This window comes from Corythoichthys intestinalis, chromosome 2, assembly GCF_030265065.1.
Source record: "Corythoichthys intestinalis isolate RoL2023-P3 chromosome 2, ASM3026506v1, whole genome shotgun sequence".
In the NCBI taxonomy this organism is placed as follows: Eukaryota; Metazoa; Chordata; class Actinopteri; order Syngnathiformes; family Syngnathidae; genus Corythoichthys; species Corythoichthys intestinalis.
In genome coordinates, this window is record NC_080396.1 from 56690167 (window position 1) to 56716326 (window position 26160).

Here is a 26160-nt window from a genome sequence, read left to right on the forward strand (position 1 = left end):
TACCTAATAAAAATACTGTAGATGAAAAAAATTAATGTATTAAAGAAAAATAGTTAAAAATGCATAACTAGTGTGTGTAAAGTGCAATGTGTCATTTCAAACTGTTCAGGATGGTTACAGCCAATGGAATGAAAGATTTTTGTTGTATTTTTTTTTTTTCAGACCAGTTGGTCTTTGTACAGTACCTTCTGCCTGATAGCAGTTGCTGGAATGAGTGGCGAAAGGGATGGCAAAGGTCCCCATAACAAAAATTTGCAACTCATCTGTTGCTTATTCTCGTCTCGTGAGACGAATTTGATCTTCTCAAATTTATCTCATTCTCTGCTTATTTGTTTCCGAGTTTGTCTTTACCCTTAGGAGCAAGAGATGAGTCAAAATGAGCAAAAGACATCATTGACACAAAGGAGATTGATTTGAGAAAAGAAATTCTTATAATTGAAAATGGAGTTATACTAGCACTAGTAATTTCAGGCACTCAAAGCGTATTGACACAATATCCATCTACCTACTGTTGACGCAGCAATGTGGGGTTCAGCATCTTGCTCAATGATACTTAGATGAATTAATCAGGACAGATAATTGAACTCACAACCTCTGATTTGGGGAACGACTTGATCTACCACTGACCCACGCACGTGCTCAGATGCACCATCCTCATTGTGACGTGGTACAATAAGGGAAAGAAACTTCAGAAAGAGCGTGTAGCAGCGATGAAGCAAATTTATTTTATTCTGCTTCATTTAATAATTTGTATATTTCTTTGATACTTTCTTTGAACTTCCAAATCACAGACATGTTGTCTGTGAGCCAGTAGTTTTAGCGAGACAGCGTCAGCGAGTGTGTTGCTTCTCGCCGTGTTTTGACTATGTCATCTTAAGAGAGGACTAAGGTTCTTCACGCTATTTTGTGGTAAACTTTCGGTCTTCAAAACCAAAAACCGATAATGCATCTGTAGCGGCCGATAGTTTTCGGCGCTAAATATTCGGTCACATCTCTAATTTTTACATTGAACCAGATGCACGCAATGAACCAGATGTTATTTAATTATTTGACCGATTATATTATTTTAAGATTTTGGCACGAGATGGATTAAAATGTGATTGGACAGGTCAGACTCTACCGACACTACTCTTTTGTACGACGAAAGGAAATGAGATCAAATTGAGAAATATTTGTAACTGGCACAATATAAGGTTGCTTGGCAAGATCAGGAAAAGAGGCAGCTTTGAGGCAAGTTTAAGAAATAAAATACTTTGCTCATCCACATCTTTCACAGAGACATGACTGAGATCGTGAGTCCAAGTAAGGAGATCAAATTGAGACATACAGTATTTGAGACCAATATAAGATCTCGTAGTTGTCTCTTGGTGAGATCTTGAAAGGCGACAACTGTGAGACTTTAGTTCTACTTGTATGATTTCTCAACATTCTCAAGACCTTCTCATGTAATGCTCATTGTGAGACACACTTCTCTCAAGTCAAATTTGAGAAAACTGAGAAAACCACTCTGGTCTCGATCATTGCTGATTCACTTCTCCGAGATGTAAATGAGGCATAAACAAGATCGCATCTTCAATTTTGCGTTGCTATGGGTCCACTGTGATCAGAGTGACCTTTGTGAACACAGACCGGTTGTACAGTTCAGACAGGGGTGTGTAGTGAACCACATATTTTGCTAGCCATGTTTGTTATATGGAAGAGTCTGGTTTTGTGTTTGGTGGCGAGGAAGTTGAACCTGGATGAAATGTTGAAAATGAGAAAGGATTCAATGAGTGAGCAGTGAGCCAGAGTTAAAATGTCTTTGCTTATATAAAAAGTTTCCTCAGTTGGTGGATGGGCTGTTGAACTTTCTTTTATACGGAGTGTGGTGCTGTGAGACGGATAAACAGGTGTCAATCTCAGTCCTGAGGTATTTATAGTATTAGCTTGTCTGTTCTGTTATGGTACTCAGGGTCCAAATAAAAACAGGAGCGTGTGTTACTGTAGTAATATAGTGACAGTAGTACTATAATTGTTACTGTAGGATTAATTGTAATATAATAATAATATACAGTTTATTGTACAAGAGGTCCATATTATAGTCGTCACCCATTGGCACCAACGCCTGCTTGAGTTCTCCGTTGCCAAGCGCAGCCCTCTTATCAAGCACAAATAACAACCTTTTAAAGAAGGGGCCCCCAAACTACGGCCTATGGGCGGGATACGGCCCACCTCCACATTTGGTCCGGCCCCCTGAACAATACCAGAGAGCATTTTGATTTTTTTAAATTAAAAATTTTTTTTCAATAGTGTTATTTATCTCCTGGCTTTTTTCTGTGAAGAACCCAGAGAGGGTTATTTGGTTATTATCTTTTTAATTAGTAGTGTTATTATATTATATTATATTATATTATATTATATTATATTATATTATATTATATTATATTATATTATTATTTTGATTTTATTTTATTTTGTTTCGTGAAGAATGCAGAATGGGTTATTTGATTGTGGCTTTCTGAAAAACGATAAATTTTTACATTGAGGCACTCCGGCAATCGTCACACTTTTTCTGTTACAAACTGACCCCGGCCCCTCATCAGAGAAGGGAAATGTTATGTGGCCCTCACAGGAAAAAGTTTGGGGACCCCTCTTTTAAGGGGATGCCTGAAGTTATTGTTGCCAAGGTTTTAACACTCACAGCAGTTCAAACACCAACTCGTGTCCACCAAATTACACAAACACGTAGTCTAAAATGGCTCCTCGTACTCTCCAATAATGTACCGCTCTACTTTTGTACTAGTCATGAAAATAGAACCCCAGTGCGTAATGATCAGTGTTGTTAATAACGGCGTTACAATATAACGGCGTTACTAACGGCGTTATTTTTTTCAGCAATGAGTAATCTAATTAATTACTTTTCTCATCTTGGCAACGCCGTTACCGTTACTGAGGCGGGAAAGGCGTGTGTTACTATGCGTTACTAAGTTGGTTGAATAAAAAAAGTCAGAGAGAAACGGACTCACGGGGACGAGAGCAGAGCAGCAGTGGGGAAGACGCCGTTGCAACCGCGATGCTAGGTGGCTCCAATAATACCTGACGCCTAGAACTAGATGCAGATATCATATTATAGAACTAGATGCAAAAACTGACACAGCTGCATTGCCAACATGTTTTAAGGACTACATGCGTTAGTAAACAGCCGCCATCTTAAAGCAGTAGACCTCTCAGGAAGGCCCTGATGTAGACATCCTTCCTAGCGAACCTAAGTATTTTTTTTTTTTTTTGTTAAATCTAAAATGCTTCTAAATCGGCAAAATCTTAACTTAAATCTTTCTTTAAATGATGAAACAGTTTTAAAATTTACACATGTTTAAAGTAGACAGAAGGGAACTAATGCAATAACGGGAGCAATTTTAACAACTTTAAAGGGGAACTGAAGACCTTTCCAGATTTTGGTGTAATTTTATGAATATAAACTTGGGACAAGTTCGTCAAAACAACCATGACATTATCAACACGTAATTGTAAGGATAATTTGCGTTTTTTTAGTTTTTTTGCACTCCGTTAATGGTCCCTTCGCAAACCCGGAAGTGTGACGTAGGCAACAGAAGACTACCCACAGCTAACATAGCAGCAACAACGATGTCAGTGATATTTCCACCAAAGGTAACCATTCAGGATCGCTCTTTCGTGACGCTACCGATGGCAAAGGCTCCCAGGAAAGATGAACTACAATTAATCCCTACATGTTTGAACCTGAGGCGTCAGATGACGGCGATTTACTTGACACAGCAGATGGCGTCATGACGCCAATTGACAGCTCGACACTTCACGAACGGGAGAGTGAGTGGTAAATCCAGCATCGTGATTTTTTTATTAGAATGCGATTACATGGTTGTATAATTTTCCATGCTCTACACATAGCTAAAACTGGATATTAGGTAATGGGACAGCTCCTACCGATCTAAATATGATAAAGCTAGCCCAAATGTGGCTAAATGAATGCTCTACACATAGCTAAAACTGGCTATTAGGTAATGGGACAGCTCCTACCGATCTAAATATGATAAAGCTAGCCCAAATGTGGCTAAATGAATGCTCTACACATAGCTAAAACTGGATTTTAGGTAATGGGACAGCTCCTACCGATCTAAATATGATAAAGCTAGCCCAAATGTGGCTAAATGAATGATATGTTATTGATGTTTCAAAATAAATGACAAAACCTTTTTATTTTCCAGGTGTTGCTGTAAACCGTCAAGTAACTACCCTTCCAAGAGTATGCCTGTGTCATCAGGAGATCCCAGACGTGAGAGCCAAACTTGCGGAGGCTGAAGCACTGACAGGGGCATGAATTTCATTAAAAAAATAAAACCATAAATTGTTAACAACATTGACACATTTTGTTGACTGTTTAATGTATTCTATTGGCATATAATATATTGTAATTATATTACATTCTGAAAAAATATTCAATAGGCCGCAATAATAAATGATACCAGGTTTATGTTGAATCAGCATTAGCTTTATGTTGAATCAGCATTAGCTTTCGTTGTCAGATTGTGACACAACATGTTATACCAAGCACACAACGGCACACATCAAAGAGCATAATTTTAGTAAGCAACACAAAGTTAGGATAGCAACGGACTAGCGCAACATTGAAAAATGATAATGGCAGTGGGAAATATGTATTTACTCTTTTCTGTAGCATGAAGTGTTCTCTATACAAAGATAATGCATTATCATTAAAATATGAAGGTAACTTGATTTTTCTTTTAAAAAATGTGTACTGTATATATGACTAGTTTATGATTTCATATCATCAAAATTTGCTACATTTATTTCTCCTAAATCATCGTCATCTGATGTCGCAGACGGAAGAAATTCAGCATCTGGCAGGCCTCATAGGATCTCTTCAGTCGTCATCGCTGGACACCGCATCACTTCGGTCATCATATGACTCGACCCACTCTCTCTTGATTTTGGGAAACTGGGTGGCAACTGACTTGCAACGCTTTTTTCATCGTGTTGAGGGTTTCCGCCACTTAATTTTTTATGTTTGGCTTCCTGGAGGAAAAAAAAAATCACAGCAGCATGAAAATATTGGATGAATCCCAATTTTAATTTAATAATAATTTCTTGGTGATCAAATAATAGTGCCCCAGTCATAGCAGCATCTATTTGATGCTATTGTTCCCTCTTCAAATAGGCAGACCTTGATGTTGAAATATAAAAAACGAGCCAAGGACCTATTTGGTGCTGGGGACATTTGAATTTACATAACACCTATTGATATAGTAATAAAATCACATGAGTAGACGACATGTCAGCCAACCTATCTACTTATGACAGGCCAACAGCAAAAAAAAAAAAAAAAAAATGTCGCACTTCAACAAACTGGCAGTAGGAGTCCCCCTCGTTTATAAAAAAAAAAGCCATTAATGTTCTACTTACGTCTTTGGAAAACCAAGGTTGCATTGTTGTAGGTTTTCAAAGCTGTCGTGGCTGAAATGATGAAAACAATGAGCCGATTGGGGACCTGTATGCATGCTAACAAAAACGGTCCAAACCTTTGCAGAAGTTTTTTTTTGGACCACTCCTAGAGTCTCGAGTCTTCCTGTGAGTAATTCATATCGCTACACATAGAGATGGCATGACGAATCCCGCGAGTAAAACCCAGAAAATGTTTGCAATATATGGCGAGGATAGCGTGGTGCTATATTTCCGTGTTCAGAGTGGTGGCGAGGCTTCCTGGAAGTTACGTCACGAGGTAGGGGTCGGCAGGACGGCGCGTCCCTCGTTGCTATGGTGTTGCTATGGCCATAACTCAAAAACTACGCGGTCAATTATTATTTTTTTTTTTATGTGACTTTTTGAGAGAGCGCATGACGCATTTAATACAATTCAACTGAGTAAAACACTTAAGAGCGAAATCTGAAAAGCTCTTCAGTTCCCCTTTAACGGTTGATTCACAACTTTAAATGACTTCCACACATAGCAAAGCTAGTTATCGCAATACCCTTGTGTCTAGTTAAGTGGAGGGTAAAGAATTGGGCTAGGGCCAATTGTCCCCCAAATCCTTTAAACTTCACATTGTGTGACCTTTTTTTTTTTTTTTTTTTTTTTTTTTTTTTTTTTTTGTTTGTTTTTTTTTTAGAAAAAAAAAATAAAATATCACTAGTTACTTTGCCAAGTAACTAATTACTCTTACATTCAGGTAACTGAGTTACTAACGCAATTACTTTTTGGGAGAAGTAATTTGTAACTGTAATTAATTACTATTTTAAAGTAAAATTAACAACACTGCATATACTGTATATAGATATAACTAGATGCAAAATGACAGACACGGCACTAGATGCGTTAGTAAACAGCCGCCATCTTAAAGCAGTAGACCTTTTATTACGGCTCTGTTGTAGAGAACCTTCCTAACGAACCTAAGTAACTTTTTATCTAAAATACTTCTAAATCGGCAAAATCTTGACTTGAATCTATCTTTAAATGATGAAATAGTTTTAAAACTTTCATTTGTCAAAAGTAGAGAGAAGGGAACTAATGCAATAATGGGAGCAATTTTAACAACTTTTAACAGTTGATTCAGGGTGAAGGGTAAATTAGGGTAAAGAATTGGGCTCGGGCCAATTGTACCAAAAACCTTCACAAAAAAACTTAGCATTAACACATAGTGTGGCCAATGTTTTTTTTTTTTTTTTAAGGAAAAAAAAAAGTAATTATCACCAATTACTTTGCCAAGTAACTAATTACTCTTACATTCAGGTAATTGAGTTACTAACGCAATTACTTTTTGGGAGAAGTAATTTGTAACTATAATTAATTACTTTTTTTCAGTAAGATTAACAACACTGGTAATGATCAATCAATTACACATGAAAAAAACAGTATCAAGGGACAGAAAACACCTGATATGAAGAACATTCAGGAGAAAGACCGTTGCTTTATGCAATGATGTATCGTCAACTTCTTTGACCTCTGATTAAGGAGGAAATAAATGTTTAAATACAAAAAATGACACTGCTTCCAGACACAACCATTTCTTGATGGACACAAGCAAATGCACATGTGATGATGGATATTGGATGCTCCAATTGGATCAGTTAAAATATTGCATTGATAAAATGCATTGAAAAATGTCTGCCCCAGAGGGACTCTTTTATTCGCGTTTTTTTCTCCAGTATTACACATCTGAAAATTTATATTTTTTGTTTTGAGGATTTATTAAAGAAGATTCTCTCTCCTGGGATGAACATCATCATTGTGTTGTCTTTACCTTTATATTTGGCTGATGAACAAAAGTGTTGCTAACATTTTGTCCAGATGGACATTAAGGGTTTCAGCAAAGCTTCTGAAGCCAAAGGTAAGAGGTCAGAGGGGCTACTGTGTACCTACTGTGAGTGTGCTTAAGACTGCAGGAAAAAAAACGATTAGCACATTCAGCAGTCATCTCAGTTAAAATGTATTTGATAATGTACAATTCCGATTTATTTTCATTTTCAATTTTTTGGGTGTACCCATTGAGACTGTCTTTGTCCATTGAGCACGTTTGAGTATTATGCATGCGCACTACTTCACAGTCCGAAATAGACAAAGCAAACTGACCCGCATGCGCAGAAGCATCAAAACAAATGACTACACATGCTGGCTCTAGGTCATTCAAGGGTGATCTTATTTTGATTTCCAAAAAGAGGACAAAAATATGAGACATAAATAATCCCCGTTAAATTTATATGAATTATTAGAACGGGAATTATTAGAATGGATGTACGCACTGTGCCTGCATGACACACACACATAGGCTCAGTTTGCTAGTTTTCGCCACTTTTATGGCCAAGATGGACCGCACGTGCATGCAGCGCGCACTCGCACCCCCTCACCTTTGTGTTCATTATACTGCGCGAGTATGTATGTGTGTCACGTGACTCAAAAGGGCCCCATGTTGCTCGTTGCCTGGGGCCCCCGGGGACCCTTGCTACGCCTCTGGTCAAACCGCGAACGTAGTGACCGCATACCCAAGATTCATCAGTGCAGAAAGACAGCTGACACCGAAATTTGGACGTGCATAGCCGTCAATGGCAGAACCTTACTTGCGTGTCAGCTGAATGTCAATAAGCTGTAATGTCAAGTGCATCGTCAAAAAACCCACCCACACGTTTTTCTGCCATTTAAAATGAAAATACAATTTGGATGTGCATAGCCGTCAATGGCAGAGCCTTACTTGGGGTGCCAGTTGAATGTCGATAAGCTCTAATGTAAAGTGTAGGGTCAAAAAACACAGCCACACGTATTTCTGCCATTAAAATGAAAATACAATTTGGACGTGCATAGCCGTCAATGGCATGGACTTGTATGGCCTGCAAAACAGCCATATACCCCCAAAAATGCCATATACCCTCCCACAAACCAAAATGCATTTTGCCACATACCCCAAATAAATGCCACATGGCAAAATCCATTTTGCCACATGGCAAAAAAAAATTGCCACATGGCAAAAACATTTTGCCACATGGCAAAAACATTTTGCACAATGGGAAAAAAAATGCCACATGGCAAAAAAAAAAAAAAAGCCATATGGCAAAAAAACATTCCACGTGGCAAAAACATTTTGCCACATGGCAAAACATTTTTGCCACATGGCAAATACCACTTTTGGTTCTTGCTGTCTCTCCAAATTGGTTCGTAGGTGTTGTCTTGTTTTGTTGGAATGAAATCCTGCACCCACTGCGGCCCTATGTGGAATAGTTTGGAGACAACTGGGTTAAACTGTCTGTGCTGGATTGGTAGGAACAAAAACCAAGACCCACAGCGATCCTTGAGGACCAATTTGGACACCCCTGGTTTAATGTATTAACAATATCCATTCAGCATATATTATCCATTCATTCATCATACTTATTGGCTCTGTATATTTTCATTCATCTCTTTTAATGAATTCACCTCTAAAATGGGGTTTTTGACATAAAATGTTTGGGTGGACTGTAGTCTTCAATAAGTGTATAATAATCAGACATACGTGATCTTTGACTTCATCAAATTTTCTACCTCTTAAAATCAGAGTCTTTGGTCATACGAATTCTCCGAAACATTTGTCTTTATGATTTTACTCCTTTAACATTTGCTCACCAAATTTCCTCATTTGAGCCTCATGAGCAGGGTTTACGTTCCGAAAATCCATTAGGTTGAAATAAAAATAAGCAAAGTATTGTCCATATGTTTATTTCATTTATATATGTATGGATTTCCCATATGCAGTAGTAACAATAAAAAAACACATCCTGTAGTCCCAACTTGAAATCACGTTCCACACGTTCAACACCTTATTATCTAAAATGTTTGACATGATAGGGCTTTCAAAGTTTGGATGACATGGTTTCAGCTAATTAGATTGTAAAATTGACTGTACAGTGTTACCTCTACTTACGAACGTTTCTACATATAGAACAGAGGTCACGGAACCGCGGACCTCGGTCTGGTTCCGGACCCCCAAGCCGTCTGGACCGGATCTCAAGCTGTCCGGACTAATACACGTCGCAACAACAGAAATCATTTTTTTCCTGCGGGTTTACAGACCGGAGGTGGGCAACAAACAAAAACCTTAGCGGTGACGCGCGTGAGCCAGCCAATGGGAGTGAAGCATTTGAAAGTTATTTTTAGAACAGCATGTCTCACACTGGCTTTCCAGACTCCGCGGAGTAACAGCCAAAAACTGAGTCGAATGAAGTTGGAGGAAGAGGCGAAAAGGTACGGCAAATGGCGTGCTCAAAACTACACAAGATTGATCCAGAAAACAGAGTGTTTAAGGAGGAGTGGACCAACACATTTTTGTTCATTTTACCTGGCGGCAGCACCAATACATTATGCCTCATTTGTTCAGAGACGGTAACGCTTGTAAAAAGCAGCAATTTGAAAAGGCACTATGAGACGAAGCACGCAGCTTTTTCGCAAAGTTTTCCTATGAACTCTGCCATCCGTTCTCAAAAAATAGCGGAATTAAGGGCTCAATATGATCGCACCTAAAGGCTCATGGTTCATTCATTCACTGCACAGCAACGCGCAAATGAATGCTCCCTCAAAATAGCGTGGATACTGGGTCTAAACAAAAAGTCTTTCAGTGACACACCGGTTGTCAAAGATTGCATGAGTGCAGTTGCTGAAAAGAAGAGGTCTGTCAAAAAATAAAGCAAATCCCCCTGTCAGCACCCACAATAACCGCGAAAAGTGAACTGGTGACACGTGATGTGCGGACACAGCTTGATGATGCCATTCAAAAAGCAGAATTCATAAGTCTGGCTGTCGACGAATCTACTCTATTGACATGGCGCAACTTGTGATTTTTGTAAGATTTTTTAACAAAGAAGAAAACAAAATGTGTGAAGACATTCTGGGTGTATCATCACTGGAAAGAAATCTACAGAGCAATAAAATATATGTTAACTGAGAGAGGGATTGATTTGAGAAAAGTGGTGTCTATAACCACAGATGGAGCTCCAGCTATGTTGGGAAGAGAAAGGAGAGCTGTGGCAAAATTGAAAGAGGACCACCCTGACCTTACGTCTTACCACTGTATAATTCACCAATCAGTCCTGTGTGCCATACTGTCTGACAAGTATGCTGATGTGATGAACACAATGATGAGAATGATCAACTTCCTTCGGGCGTCTTCTTCCCTGCAGCATCGCCAGCTCAGAGAATTTTTCAAAGAAGTTGAAGCAGATGCAGATGATCTCCTGCTCCACAACAATTTTAGGTGGCTTAGTAAGGGGAAAGTGTTGGAGTGCTTTTGGTCCATACGGAATGAAATAGCAGCATTTCTGGGTCAAATGAAGAGAGAAAAAGCAGCAACATTTCTTTCATTTCTAAATGACACAGAGAAGATGGAACATCTTGCATTCCTGGTTGACATAACATCTCACTTAAATCAGCTGAATTTAAAGCTACAAGGCAAGGACAATTCAGTTTGTGACCTGATGAGGGATGTGCAGGCTTTCCAAAGAAAACTGGAAATATTCAAAGATGACATACAGCAGGACTGCACCCACTTCCCAGCTGTAAAAGAACAAGTGAAGGGTGACAAATTTGGTTTTGTGAGATTTATAAACAAGCTGATCACCAATTTTAGCAACCAATTTGACAGTTTTAAACTTGGAGAGCAGCTTCATCTATTCATTCAAAACCCATTCCTTATCACTGACACCAGGGGGTTTTCTAAGGAGGCTAGTCGCATCTTTCAATGGGCAAAGGAGGGATTTCTTCAGCTCGAACTTGCAGATCTTCAGGCCAATGGTGTTCTTAAAGGGCAAGTTGGAAACGGTGACACTGCATCCTTTTGGATCCAAATGGTTTCGGAGACTACTTTCCCAACTTTAAGAAATTTAAAAAAAATTGGTTATGTTTGGATCTACCTATTGCTGTGAAGTAGCATTCTCCACTATCAACATAATAAAAAATTAACATCGCAACAGATCCACCAATGAGCACCTTGACATGTGCTTGAGAATTGCTTTGTCCCCCTTTAAACCTAGGTTTACAATCCTTGCAGGGCAGCCACATGCACATTTTTCTCACTAACTTGAACAAACAAACAAGCATTTCAGTTGTTCAGTCATTTGTATTTTTTTCCTGCATTGCCAATAGGACATGTTGGTTTTAAGGCCTACTTGTATAAAAGTAGGTTAGTTTAGTAAAGTTGCAAATATGAATAATGTTAAATGTTCTAATTGTTCGTGAACATGCTCTTATGAACACTTTTTTTTTTAGTTCTATGCACCTTTTATATTTTATTTACATTTTTGAATATTGTAATTATCAGCATGGCCACATAAAGATATGTTTGTATTCTTTGGAAAAAAAGCATTAAGATTGTTGGAATTTTTTAATTTCAGACCCAGAGGATTTTTAATTAATGACCCCTGCTATAGAATTTTCAGGTTAGGACACGCCTCAACGGGAAAATAGTGCCTCTTGTTACGAAAAAAAAAATTCAGGATACGAAAGGCAAAAATACAGTATGGCTGGTACTCGCAGCTCTTAAAACTTAACTGAACATGACGTACTTATAGCTGCTCTGCCATTGGCTATTGCCTAGGCATCCAATTGGCTAAGAGGGACCTCTACTGTACGTATGTATCCCAGTGTCCTTTTCTTTCGTCCCTCGTGTTCTTACAGCTTTACATGAGTATATTAACTGTTATTCTTTACTCTATTCATTCTTGTTTTTTTTTAAATTTTTTTTTACATTATGCAAAACTCTGACTTTATGTTTATTGTGCAATATTGTAAATGTAACATGTATTTGTTAAAAATTTTGATGCATTTTTATGCATTATAAAAGGTTTATGTCTGAATTTTGGGGTGCTTATAACGGCTTATGGGCATTTACATGAAAAACGCATCTCTACTTACAGAATTTTCAAGTTACGAAACTTCCAGAGGCAATTAATTTTGTAAGTAGAGGTACCACTGTAGCTGTCTTAGGATAGCAGTGGACCGCTAAGTGGCTAACCTTGAGCTAGTTTGAGTGTTACTAATAAAATCATTTTGGGCAAAAGAATATACATTATGAAATGATTGAAGAATCTGCGCTCTAGTGAGGCCGCAAAACACGAAACACCCATGCTGGTCCATAGTGACTTGCTCAAACTGGAAAAAAACAACTCCATCATTTACTTGTGTTGTCCTTTGAAGTGTTATTTTTTGCGACAGTTTGATAAGATCATTTTATGACGGGATGATGACATTTGTTTAAAGCTAAAAAAATAGAATTGTATTATTTGGTCCAGTCAACAGATGGGTGTGTTCTGGCATACAGCCGGTCAACACAAACATCTCAGGCTGTGGAACAGGAATTATTGAAATACGAAGAGGACATTTCCTGTTGGCCACCACCCTCATCTTTGTTGTTGAATAGGTCTTAAAATACTCAAATAACTTTATCACTATAGGCTACATCTCACAGATGGGGCAATCTGACATATATATAAGGCTTGCTGTCTGATTGATTGCCATCATCCACAGCATCAAGCATCGTGACCATGAAGGTAAGATCGCATACCAGGACATCCTGTTTGAAAAGCTGAACTTCATGCATGCTTTTTCCAGTTTTTTTTTTTTTTTAATGAATGTCAATGAGATTTTAAAATTATTTTTCCTTGATTGTGCAGATAGCATTTACTCTTCACTCTTTGTTCCTTCTTTGCGGGTTCGCTGGACTGTTGACTGGAGTTGTAAGTAGAAATCTTAGCTGCATTTTTAATTGTTGCTTGATATATTGCTGTCTTCATTTGTGTCAAATGTTTTCAGTCTAACCTCTCCAATATACTTTTCTCCCTCACAGTTCTCAAGTAGAAAAAGTCATGCAGAAGGTTGTTACCGGCGTCATAATGAGACATTTTCTGAAAACTAATTCTGACTCCTGTTGGCATGTCATACCAGATTTTAATATCAACTCCCGTTTGCTTTACAAGTCGACAGTCGTGGATCTGGTGGTTGCTGCCCTGCAGGGTGGACTCAGTTGGGCTCTCGCTGTTTCATCTACCATGATGCCTTCTTTAATTTTCAAGATGCAGAGGTATGGAAAACATTCACACAGACGTTATGAGAAAGTGCTAAATTTGCTTTTTTTTAAATTTTTTTTTTTTAAAATTAACAAGCAGTTATCCAACAGCAGTTGAGTGGCTAAATATTATGGATTGGTCTCAAAATACTTTTTACTCCCATAACTGATTTGTTTTTAAAGACTTTTTTTGTGTTTTGGGGAGCATTACATTTTCCTCAGTTTTATAGCTGGGTTTGTATCTTTCTTTGTGCAGCGTGTCTGCCAGCTTATTGGTGGGAATCTGGCCTCGATCCACAATGCTGTGGAATATTTCCTAGTTCTCGATTTGGCTAAGGATGGCATTCTCCTTCCTGGTGATATTTGGCTTGGACTCCACGAGGCCGTAGAGGTGAAACACTTCCTGATTCTTTAAACAACTAGTGACAACTATTGAATGTATCACATACCTTTAACCATTAACAAAAATTATACAGAAACATTTCAGTGAGTTTGGATCTGTTCTCCATGGTTACCACTCAAACAGCATCATGTATCATCATGTATTTAGCCCATTACACCCTGTTACAGAAAAAAAAATGTTCCTGGCTTGTAATCATTTTATTTGTGTTGCTTGGATCCAAACTAAATGGAAAAAGTGCCACTAAAAAGGTAAAAGTTTGGTTTGATAAAGTTAGAGGCTATATTCGAAATTTCCAATTTAACATCTTAGTAATGCAGAAAATGTTTCTTAAATGTCATTTCTTCATGTCAAACTAAGTCTGTTATTTAAGGAGGAAAATCTGCATATACTGTATATAAAAAGAATTGTAAAGTACAACAGTAAAGAAAAGTGGAAAATAGAATTTCAAAGTCTTGACCACACATTCAATATTTTTGGGAAACAAAAGTGTTCTATATGTCAGTGCAACGAAACAAGCTGGGAAGCTACTATCTCAACAACACCACACAAGACATTCTTGTGTCTCCCAAGATGTGGTACCCTATTGTGAAAATTCAAAGATCATGGCACATGGTCAACGTGATTTAATATTTTTATTTTTTATTTTTGGTGTGACTCGATGAAACATGTTCTTGTGTTTTCCAGCATTACGCTTTCTTATGGACTGATGGCTCACAATTTGATTTCGACGCTCCCTTCTTCGACGATAACTTCAACATCACTGGAGCTTGCATTAAGATCAACTCCGATAGTAAATATCTGCATATTTTAAATAAGAAACTATCTACCAGCAGATTTGAACTGAATGTGCCACTAAATTTGTACATAGGATAATTAATACGGTATTGAGGGAATTTAGAGACATTAATTAAAAGGTTTTCATCGTTGTCACACTGTGTTGTGTTTCCTACTAGATCGACAGTGGTACCGTGAGGCCTGCTTTGCCAAAAACAGATTGGTTTGTTCCAGAGATGCTCCACAATGCTGCCACTGAGCAGTACTCCAAATAACATATAATCTGTAAAAATGCCATACAAAGCTTCATCATTTCTCATCCAAAATCAAGCCTCTGTACAGTATTTAATTGATTAATGAGAATGTTTTATTACTGTTGCGCGCAAGACCAGACTATCCGAGACTAAGGCAAGAACTGAGACTTTCAGGAGTCGAAGCCCCATAAGACCAAGACTGACATGACCTAAGACAAGACCAAGAAGAAAGTGTGGTCTCGAGAAAAAGAACTTGATCTTGAGTGGTATATAGTATTCTTTTATTCCTGACAACATGATTCTTATTCATTGATTGATTCATTGATTCAGATAATTTGACAAAGCATGATAACAAATGACTATAAATACAATAAAGCATTTTTGCATTGGATATGGCCTTCAATTCATTTTAGTTCAAAGACATGGAGATCATTATTTCCCAGAGTTTATTTTTGTTTATTTTTTTAAAGAATTGGAACGTAATTTAGCTTCACGGGGGAACACGCTAGTGTGAATTGCAGTCCGGTCTCAAGCCTTTTGAATGTAGTGTAAGGAAGGAAAGGTGGCGTAAAACTTAGGTCAACCTAGTTCAAATTCACAGGCCTCCACTGGTGCTATTGATGCTATTTCTGTTGATTGGATTGAATAGTTATTGAATTCCCTTCCCTTTTGAAATATAAATATATATATACAGTGGGGCAAATAAGTATTTAGTCAACCACTAATTGTGCAAGTTCTCCCACTTGAAAATATTAAAGAGGCCTGTAATTGTCAACATGGGTAAACCTCAACCATGAGGGACAGAATGTGGGAAAAAAACTGAAAATCACATTTTTTGACTTTTAAATAATTTTTTGCAAATCATAGTGGAAAATAAGTATTTGGTCAATACCAAAAGTTCATCTCAATACTTTGTTATGTACCCATTGTTGGCAATAACGGGGGCCAAACGTTTTCTGTAACTCTTCACAAGCTTTTCACACACTGTTGCTGGTATTTTGGCCCATTCCTCCATGCAGATCTCCTCTAGAGCAGTGATGTTTTGGGGCTGTCGTTGGGCAACACGGACTTTCATCTCCCACCACAGATTTTCTATGGGGTTGAGATCTGGAGACTGGCTAGGCCACTCCAGGACCTTGAATGCTTCTTACAAAGCCACTCCTTTGATGCCCTGGCTGTGTGTTTGGGATCATTGTCATGCTGAAAGACCCAGCCACATCTCATCTTCAATGCCCTTGCTGATGGAAGGAGATTTTCACTCAAAATCACTCGATACATGGCCCCATTCATTCTTGCCTTTACAAAGATCAGTCGTCCTGGTCTCTTTGTAGAAAAACAGCCCCAAAGATGATGATGTTTTTACCCCCATGCTTGACAGTGGGTATGGTGCAATTCAGTATTCTTTTTCCTCCAAACAAGAGAACCAGTGTTTCTACCAAAAAGTTCTGTTTTGGTTTCATCTGACCATAACACATTCTCCCAGGTCCTCTTCTGGATCATCCAAATGCTCTCTGGTGAACCGCAGACGGGCCTGGACGTGTACTTTCTTCAGCAGGGGGACACGTCTGGCAGTGCAGGATTTGAGTCCCTGGCGGCGCATTATGTTACTGATAGTAGTCTTTGTTACTTTGGTCCCAGCTCTTTGTAGGTCATTCACTAGGTCCCCCCGTGTGGTTCTGGGATTTTTGCTCCCCGTTCTTGTTATAATTTTAACGCCACGGGGTGAGAAGGGAGTTGAAAGTCCGTGTTGCCCAATGACAGCCCCAAAACATCACTGCTCTAGAGGAGATCTGCATGGAGGAATGGGCCAAAATACCAGCAACAGTGTGTGAAAAGCTTGTGAAGAGTTACAGAAAACATTTGGCCTCCGTTATTGCCAACAAAGGGTACATAACAAAGTATTGAGATGAACTTTTGGTATAGACCAAATACTTATTTTCCACCATGATTCGCAAATAAATTCTTTAAAAATCAAACAATGTGATTTTCAGTTTTTTTTTCCCCACATTCTGTCTCTCATGGTTGACGTTTACCCATGTTGACAATTACAGGCCTCTCTAATATTTTCAAGTGGGAGAACTTGCACAATTAGTGGTTGACTAAATACTTATTTGCCCCACTGTGTGTGTGTGTGTATATATACACATATATATACACATGTATATATATATGTGTATATATATATATATATATATATATATATATATATATATATATATATATATATATATATATATATATATATATATATATATATTAGGGCTGTCAAAATTATCGCGTTAACGGGCGTTAATTAATTTTTAAAATTAATCACGTTAAAATATTTGACGCAATTAACCCAGATGTCCCGCTCAGACAGATTTAAATGACAGTACAGTGAAACGCTCACTTTTGTTTTATGGAGTTTTGCTGCCCTCTGCTGGTGCTTGGGTGCGACTGATTTTATAGGCTTCAGCACCCATTACATTGTGTAAGTAATTATTGACATCAACAATGGCGGGCTACCAGTTTATTTTTTGATAGAAAATTTTACAAATTTTATTAAAACGAAAACATTAAGAGGGGTTTTAATATAAAATTTCTATAACTTGTACTAACAGTCCCTCTATCCATGGATCGCTTTAACAGAATGTTAATAATGTTAATGCCATCTTGTTGATTTATTGTTATAATAAACAAATACAGTCCTTATGTACCATATGTTGAGTGTATATATCCATCTTGTGTCTTATCTTTCCATTCCAACAATAATTTACAGAAAAATATGGCATATTTTAGAGATGGTTTATATACGTGTGTGTATATATATATATATATATATATATATATATATATATATATATATATATATATATATATATATATATATATATATATATATATATATATATATATATATATATATTTACATACACAGTGGGAAGAACAAGTATTTGATACACAGTCAATGGGAAAACCCATTGGCAGAGCATCAAATACTTGTTCTCCCCACTGTATCTATACTGCGTGTATATATATATTAGGGCTGTCAAAATTAACGCGTTAACGGGCGGTAATTAATTTTTTAAATTAATCACGTTAAAATATTTAACGCAATTAACGTATGCGCGGAACGACCCACTCAAGCATTGCCGCGAACAGACTACAATGGCGCCGTTAGAAATATATAGAGAGCTAAGGGCAGAGACAAGCAAGTGGAGTGGAATGTGGATGCAGGCGTTACCGGCACCCGCCAAGGGGGCCGCTGTTATTTTCAATGTGACCGGCATTGTCAAATTGAGTAGTGAGGAAGAAAGTGGTCGAGCGAGAAAGGGAGTGAGAGAGTAGAGAAAGTGCGCGGTCAGGGCAGGCCCGAGTGCAGCTGTTACTCACCTGCTTTTGTTATGTTAATAGAAGTATTCACAAAAAGCCATCTAACGCCTCTCAGTGTTTATATGTTCACCGCCGTCTTCCTCAGAAGGTAATCGGACGAATCGAGCCATTTGACGTCAATGAATCAACATGATTCACCAGTCCAATGATGTCCATAGCACTACCAATTTTCACGCAGGATGAAATGGAAACGCAGACATTTATTGGTGCCACGTAATTTAATGGGTTACGAAGTAGCATTTCTTCCACAATTGTTTAACTATTGCAGCAAGCAATATATGGAAGAATAGCTAGAAATGATCTTTAACTTAACACCAAGTTTTGTACTAAACGCAGAGAAGATATATCCTTTGAAGCAACCACTGTGACTCATGGTGGCTCAAATTCCCATAATGCATTTGGGCAGTTAAGAACATTTAAATCGCTATAGTATCATTTAGTGAAAACACAACAAAAATAATATTCCTATCTCTCAAAAATAAAATAATGTTCACAAAAAGAAAAGCGCTCAATGCAAAGAGATTCCCAATCAAAATAGCTATGCAAAATAATACGCTATTCAAACATTAAGTTTACCTAAAAAAATACACTAGATGGCAATATTTAGTCACAATACACAAACTATCAAAATTACTATAACTTGTACTCACATTTATCTTTTATGAATTAAAAGTCTTTCTATCCGTGGATCCCTTTCACCGAAAGAATATTAATGTTAATGCCGTCTTGTGGATTTATTGTTATAATAAACAAACACAGTACTTATGTACAGTATGTTGAATGTATATATCAGTCTTATCTTTCCATTCCAACAATAATTTACAGAAAAATATGGCATATTTTAGAGATGGTTTGAATTGCGATTAATTACGATTAATTAATTTTTAAGCTGTAATTAACTCGATTAAAAATTTTAATCGTTTGACAGCCCTAATATATATATATATATATATATATATATATATATATATATATATATATATATATATATATATATATATATATATATGGCGGAAAACAGAGACAAGACTGCAAAAGCAGTTTCTGCTCTTGCTCTCCTCTTTAAAAGAAACTGCTGTATTTTAGACAGTTTTAGACAACTGTTGTGATTGATTGAACAATATGTCTATATGCTGCCATAGCAGATGCGTGGCGCATTAAGCCCCCGAACTATTTTTAATTTGACAGTTTTACCCTGAAAACCCATGTTTACAGACGTCGCACAACCGTTTTTGTTTCAACCCAGCCATGAAAACAAGTTAAGTAAGTCCTATTTATTATTCAAAATGTTTGTCATTTTTTAGCTTAGAATCATTAATTGATGTCTAATACTTTGTTTAAAAGAAAAAAAGACTTTAAAAAATTATTCACTCGCATATTTTAAACTTTTAAACAAATCACATCACAATGAAAAAAATGGTACAAAAAAGTCATGGATAGCTACCTCATAACTATCGCTAAATTGTATTTTTTTGTTACTTTCGCATTTTCTCCGATATTTTAGATGATAAATAATCGATCCAAACAAAGAAAAAAAAAAAAAAAAATGTTTAAATGGATAAATATATAAAAAAGAAAATCCCGACCACTCCTTAATGTCTGCGATTTCTGCATCGCGACCCTTGTTATATTACCATGTTTCACCCATAAAATCCCCCAAAAATCCAGCTGTGGCCATTCACAGCTGTGTTTTGACACTCAGTGATACATGCAACATGGAGTTTTTGGATCGAAACAAGGTAGTACGCGATAATGTCTCGTTAAAGTCATTGCTCTCGTGTGCTCTCACCTCCTTATAGAGTTTTGCTGTTTAAAACATTTTTTTTTTAAATGCCCTTCAGTCCATAATTTTTCTTTCCCCAGAAAATTGAGATTTTAAGCTTTCCAATGATGTATCACACATGCATATCGGACAATTTTGAAATTTGGCCAAATTGGAGGTCTCAGAGCGGAACTTAAAGTCACCTGAATGTTTTCCGCCATATACAGTATATATATTTTTAATAAACTTAATGTAACCATGAAGCCCCCAACACAGCTCGTACTAGTGAATCTTTCACAAAATAGCTGACATTTTTAAAAATGACATTAAAAGTATTATGTGGAATTTATAGTGTTAATTTGAAATACTTTTCCATTCCATGCTTGCTCCTCCGATGCTGTGATGAGTTCACAGAGCCCTGACATTTGAAATGAAACTGCCCCAAAAAGCCTTTTTTCTTCCCTTCACTAGAGATCGTTCGGGCTGAACACTCTGGGTAAACACACACCTGTGCACGCCCACGTGCATCCTCCGCTTGGCATAAACACTGCACACATTAGCCAGAAATTGTCAATAATTTAACTTAAATTCTGACATAGTGCTGATCTACAGTCATGTTAGATTTTATTTGTACTTAATTTAGTCATAGATAATTTGTATATATCTTTTAAATAGTTTGTCTATATGTTATACATTTGATTGTACACTGTCTGAGCTGAATTTCCCTTATGAGGGATCTTATCTCTTATCTTATTCTGCAGACAATAAGAAGAGACAGGCTTCCAGCACAGCCCCAGCTCCAGCTCAGACTCAGACAAGTTTTATGTTCGTGCTCATACAAGCATGGGCACCATACACGAGTTTAAGACAGATGCTGCAGTTACGCTTTAGGCCATAGGTATCAGTCATGAGAAAAAAAGTGACAAACTCCATATAGAACCTTGAGGTATAAAAATAATATATTAGTATGGTTACTGTTTTCTTTGACCATTCCATGCTGAATGTTGAGGTGAGGGGCCTCGGGAACAGAGGGACCTGAGAGGTGGTGTCTGCACCCAAACCCCTTTCAGTTAATTACAAAGTCTTCACCACTTTGACCCAGATGAATTTATTTGGGTGACTGCCAGTCAACAAATTTTCACGAAAGAGAATGATAAATAATGTATTTGAGTTCATTTGAATTCAGAGACATGTTTTCATGCTTACTAAAACAGTACCCTGACCTTCGGGATTGAGATCCTTCCTCAGAGGAAGATATTTAAGGACCTTGGGGTCTAGTGATTGTTCCATGTGTCCAGAGATATGAGTGCACCAACTCCTGAGGTTCTTGAGTCCAAAGCAGCCATTCAGCCGATTTTTTTGGTGCTTTGACTTGTCTATGTAAACTTGATAAGTATCACTGAGGAAAATACCGAACAAATCTTCTGAAAGGGCTTCAAGCTGTTTAATGAAATCACAGGATTGCCAAACTAAAAACAAAGAATAAAAAAATAAATTAATAAAATAAAATAAAATAAATGAATAAATATATTAAAATATATTTTGTCATGACTTGACTTTTACTTTTTGTCGTTGAAAATCACAAACGGAAAAAAAACCTGACAATTTTTGTCCTCGACTTTCTATTACTTTTTTTCATTGAAGAACACAAACAAAAAAAGCAATGGCAACTTTTGTCATTGACATTTACTTTTTGTCATTGAAAATTACAAACGGGAAAAAACATTGGCAATTTTTTTTCTTTGCCTTTTCTATTTCAGCTGTCATTGTCTTTGCTTATGCCTTTGCTTATACCGAAAGGAATGGTTTGTCAATAAAATGGTGAATGGTGTTACACTTGTATCGTGCCTTTCCACCTTTTAAAGCCCTAAAAGAGCGGCGTTGGATGGGGCTTTCCAAACAGGAATAGTAGTCATTAGCTGAATACTCCTTGTTTACCTGAAGGAAAGTGACGTCTCAGCGAGATGGGGAGGGGGGATCTATTGGTATATCACGTGAGAGTTTTGATTCATCATTTATATGGAGAGATATTAAAAATCCTTTTCACAACTGCTTAGGGAAGCAGCTGACAGGCTGGATGGGTCACCTCAGCCAACTACTGTGTCACCAAGACAATAACGCCGTCGATATCTAACCCTTTCCTCACAACAAAACAGTTCTTCTTCACAGCCAATGAGCAGACAGGTTCACATTTTCTTTGTTTTGAAAACTGGTTTGCGCGATAGGAAGGGCTTACTCAAGCTTGGTATGGGAAAGTGCAAGCTGACCTTAATGGAAAAATGGCAAAGTGGGAAAATAGCAGTAGTAGATTCAGAAAGCTAAATCATGCTAATTCTGAAGGGTGGATATTTAATGATGAAAATGACACACATTTTTGTTGTCATTATTACTCTTATTTGTTTTTCCGTCGAGATGGTCTCTGGGACAATGACACCTGTGATGAGACGAACAGATTTGTTTGTGCCAGAGATGCTGAATGCAGCGACTGAGCATCACTTCTTTCGTCATATAATCTTTAGCAATGTGATATAGAGAATGGTAATACTTCCCCTAAGATCATTTTCATTTATGAATTGCTTGAAGTACAAGAAAAAAAAAATCGACAAAACAGAATTACAAAAAATCTCTTTCCTGGAATAAATTATTTTTGTTGTGTTCTTTTTTGGAAACAAGATGGCGTGCTGCTGCTGCTATCTCGCTGCGAGCTAAACCTGAAATCTACCGAATAACCAGTGATAAAATCATTGTAGAGAACGAACAATTAAACTTCCTCATCATAAAAATGAGAACTCTGGGCCATGATGATGTTGTCCTGTTAGCCACAAGCTATTTCAGCTCGGAGTGGATCGAGTCTTCCAAGAAACTCTTGTTGGAGTTGTGCCCGTCCACCACGCAACGCTACGTCTCACACAAAGGACCACAGAAAGGCTCAAACAATATTAAAGTCTGTTTGATGTTACTAAACGAATATGGGGATAACATATTCGGATCAGTCTATTTAGTGGAATCGACGGCCTGATCGCGGCTGTGACATTGCTATTTGATCGGTCTAATTCCTGCATCTTCGAGTGGGTAAAAAAACGCGGATTTGGATTATTATTGCTATCTTTTATGTTGACTATTCTTCGTGGGAGTTTCCCCCAAATCATATTAAATAATTAAAGCACTAAAGCACGCTACAGTGACGACAGTGACTCTGACGTGGACCTTACAACAATGTTGGAGTTGTCATGGAACGCGTGTTTGCGTACTGCTGAGCTCCCGAGTGAAGAGTGGTCAAGGTGGAAATATTATTTTTTGTGAATAAATGTGCATAAGTGGAAGCTTCTCCCCTTTTTTGGTACTTTTATAGACGTATCCTAGCTACCACGCGTTACAATGTACAATACATGGATTACACAAGGTGTGCTCTTTGGCCTGTACTGTATCTAAAGCACACGACAGCTCTGGATGCTAACAATCTACTTGCCTGGCACAGCCAGACTGTTCTCCCTGTGCTTTTCCAAACACTGAGAATATAGTCTGGGACCCAGCCCATTAACGGCCTCTCGAGCAAGTACAAAATCAATCGACAAATCAGATTTGTTTATTTGCATGACGTGTTCTTAACGAGCAACGTCACTCTTCCGCGTCGGAAGTCGTCTCCACAACAACACAGATGGCGAACAGGAGAGCCGAGAATATGTTCCAATCCACGGTAAAATCAGTTTTAAATGACCAAAAACACATCGACACAAGTCATTGACAACAGTCTGTCTCACGCTAGCTATGTAGAATAAACTCCGCTCTCCTCGTATGTTTACGTAAGTCCCTCGTCCCGCCCGTCACTGATTGGTCCACTCCGCTGTCTGTTTGCTGTAGCTTGCTCCGCCCTGGAAATTTTATCCACTTAATGGTGGCCAGACTCAGTAGCTGAAACAGCGGTGAGTCTGGAGTACCAGGCTAACAATCTACATCATTATATTGGGATAAGTTTGAAAATGCAATATGCTTACCTTGAATATCTGCTAATAAAACCGGAGTTCCAAACAGCATACAGTCTCGCTCCCAACCGGAGCTCCAGACAGCATACACTCTCGCATCACCAATTTTGCCCAACTTTTGTCCTATCAGGTATTTGCTGCACGCATTTTGCCCTGAAGCTCGTCTTGTGAACGACCGACAGCGCTGTCCTGCTCTTCACTTTTCAGATCTGGTTCAAATAGGAAGGGCAGAACTGACGACATGTTGGGATCGGTCGAAAAGTCTGAGGGAGACGGACTCACTGAGACGACAGAGTAGAGCAGGAGTTGGGAGGAGGCAAGTAAGTTGTGACACCGAGCAAACTTTACGCGATGCTAGGTAGCTCCAATAATACAGTGCCTTGCAAAAGTATTCGGCCCCCTTGAACCTTGCAACCTTTCGCCACATTTCAGGCTTCAAACATAAAGATATAAAATTTTAATTTTTTGTCAAGAATCAGCAACAATCGGGACACAATCATGAAGTGGAACAAAATTTATTGGATAATTTAAACTTTTTTAACAAATAAAAACCTGAAAAGTGGGGCGTGCAATATTATTCGGCCCCCTTGCGTTAATACTTTGTAGCGCCACCTTTTGCTCCAATTACAGCTGCAAGTCGCTTGGGGTATGTTTCTATCGGTTTTGCACATCGAGAAACTGACATTCTTGCCCATTCTTCCTTGCAAAACAGCTTGAGCTCAGTGAGGTTGGATGGAGAGTGTTTGTGAACAGCAGTCTTCAGCTCTTTCCACAGATTCTCGATTGAATTCAGGTCTGGACTTTGACTTGGCCATTCTAACACCTGGATACGTTTATTTTTGAACCATTCCATTGTAGATTTGGCTTTATGTTTTGGATCATTGTCCTTTTGGAAGATAAATCTCCGTCCCAGTCTCAGGTCTTGTGCAGATACCAACAGGTTTTCTTCCAGAATGTTCCTGTATTTGGCTGCATCCATCTTCCCGTCAATTTTAACCATCTTCCCTGTCCCTGCTGAAGAAAATCAGGCCCAAACCATGATGCTGCCACCACCATGTTTGACAGTGGGGATGGTGTGTTCAGGGTGATGAGCTGTGTTGCTTTTACGCCAAACATATCGTTTTGCATTGTGGCCAAAAAGTTCAATTTTGGTTTAATCTGACCAGAGCACCTTCTTCCACATGTTTGGTGTGTCTCCCAGGTGGCTTGTGGCAAACTTTAAACGAGACTTTTTATGGATATCTTTGAGAAATGGCTTTCTTCTTGCCACTCTTCCATAAAGGCCAGATTTGTGCAGTGTACGACTGATTGTTGTCCTATGGACAGACTCTCCCACCTCAGCTGTAGATCTCTGCAGTTCATCCAGAGTGATCATGGGCCTCTTGGCTGCATCTCTGATCAGTTTTCTCCTTGTTTGAGAAGAAAGTTTGGAAGGATGGCCGGGTCTTGGTAGATTTGCAATGGTCTGATGCTCCTTCCATTTCAATATGATGGCTTGCACAGTGCTCCTTGAGATGTTTAAAGCTTGGGAAATCTTTTTGTATCCAAATCCGGCTTTAAACTTCTCCACAACAGTATCTCGGACCTGCCTGGTGTGTTCCTTGGTTTTCATAATGCTCTCTGCACTTTAAACAGAACCCTGAGACTATCACAGAGCAGGTGCATTTATACGGAGACTTGATTACACACAGGCGGATTCTATTTATCATCATCGGTCATTTAGGACAACATTGGATCATTCAGAGATCCTCACTGAACTTCTGGAGTGAGTTTGCTGCACTGACAGTAAAGGGGCCGAATAATATTGCACGCCCCACTTTTCAGTTTTTTATTTGTTAAAAAAGTTTAAATTATCCAATAAATGTTGTTCCACTTCACGATTGTGTCCCACTTGTTGTTGATTCTTGACAAAAAAATTAAATTTCATATCTTTATGTTTGAAGCCTGAAATGTGGCGAAAGGTTGCAAGATTCAAGGGGGCTGAATACTTTTGCAAGGCACTGTACATGTTGTAGCCGATAGCCTACAAACTACGCCCGCATGTTATGGTAGATATGGTA

General features: G+C 38.1%; 2 long non-coding RNA genes across 2 annotated transcripts; one reads left to right on the forward strand and one right to left on the reverse strand.

Moving 5' to 3' along the window:
* Window positions 1–4513: 4513 nt before the first annotated feature.
* Window positions 4514–5836, reverse strand: LOC130911951 (uncharacterized). The gene is made up of 3 exons (XR_009062505.1): window positions 5556–5836; window positions 5440–5490; window positions 4514–5052 (listed from the first exon to the last, which is right to left on the reverse strand). It is a non-coding gene; the product is annotated as an uncharacterized LOC130911951 (long non-coding RNA).
* A 7091-nt stretch (window positions 5837–12927) lies between these two features.
* Window positions 12928–13515, forward strand: LOC130912258 (uncharacterized). The gene is made up of 4 exons (XR_009062577.1): window positions 12928–13037; window positions 13161–13223; window positions 13334–13361; window positions 13464–13515. It is a non-coding gene; the product is annotated as an uncharacterized LOC130912258 (long non-coding RNA).
* Window positions 13516–26160: the final 12645 nt, after the last annotated feature.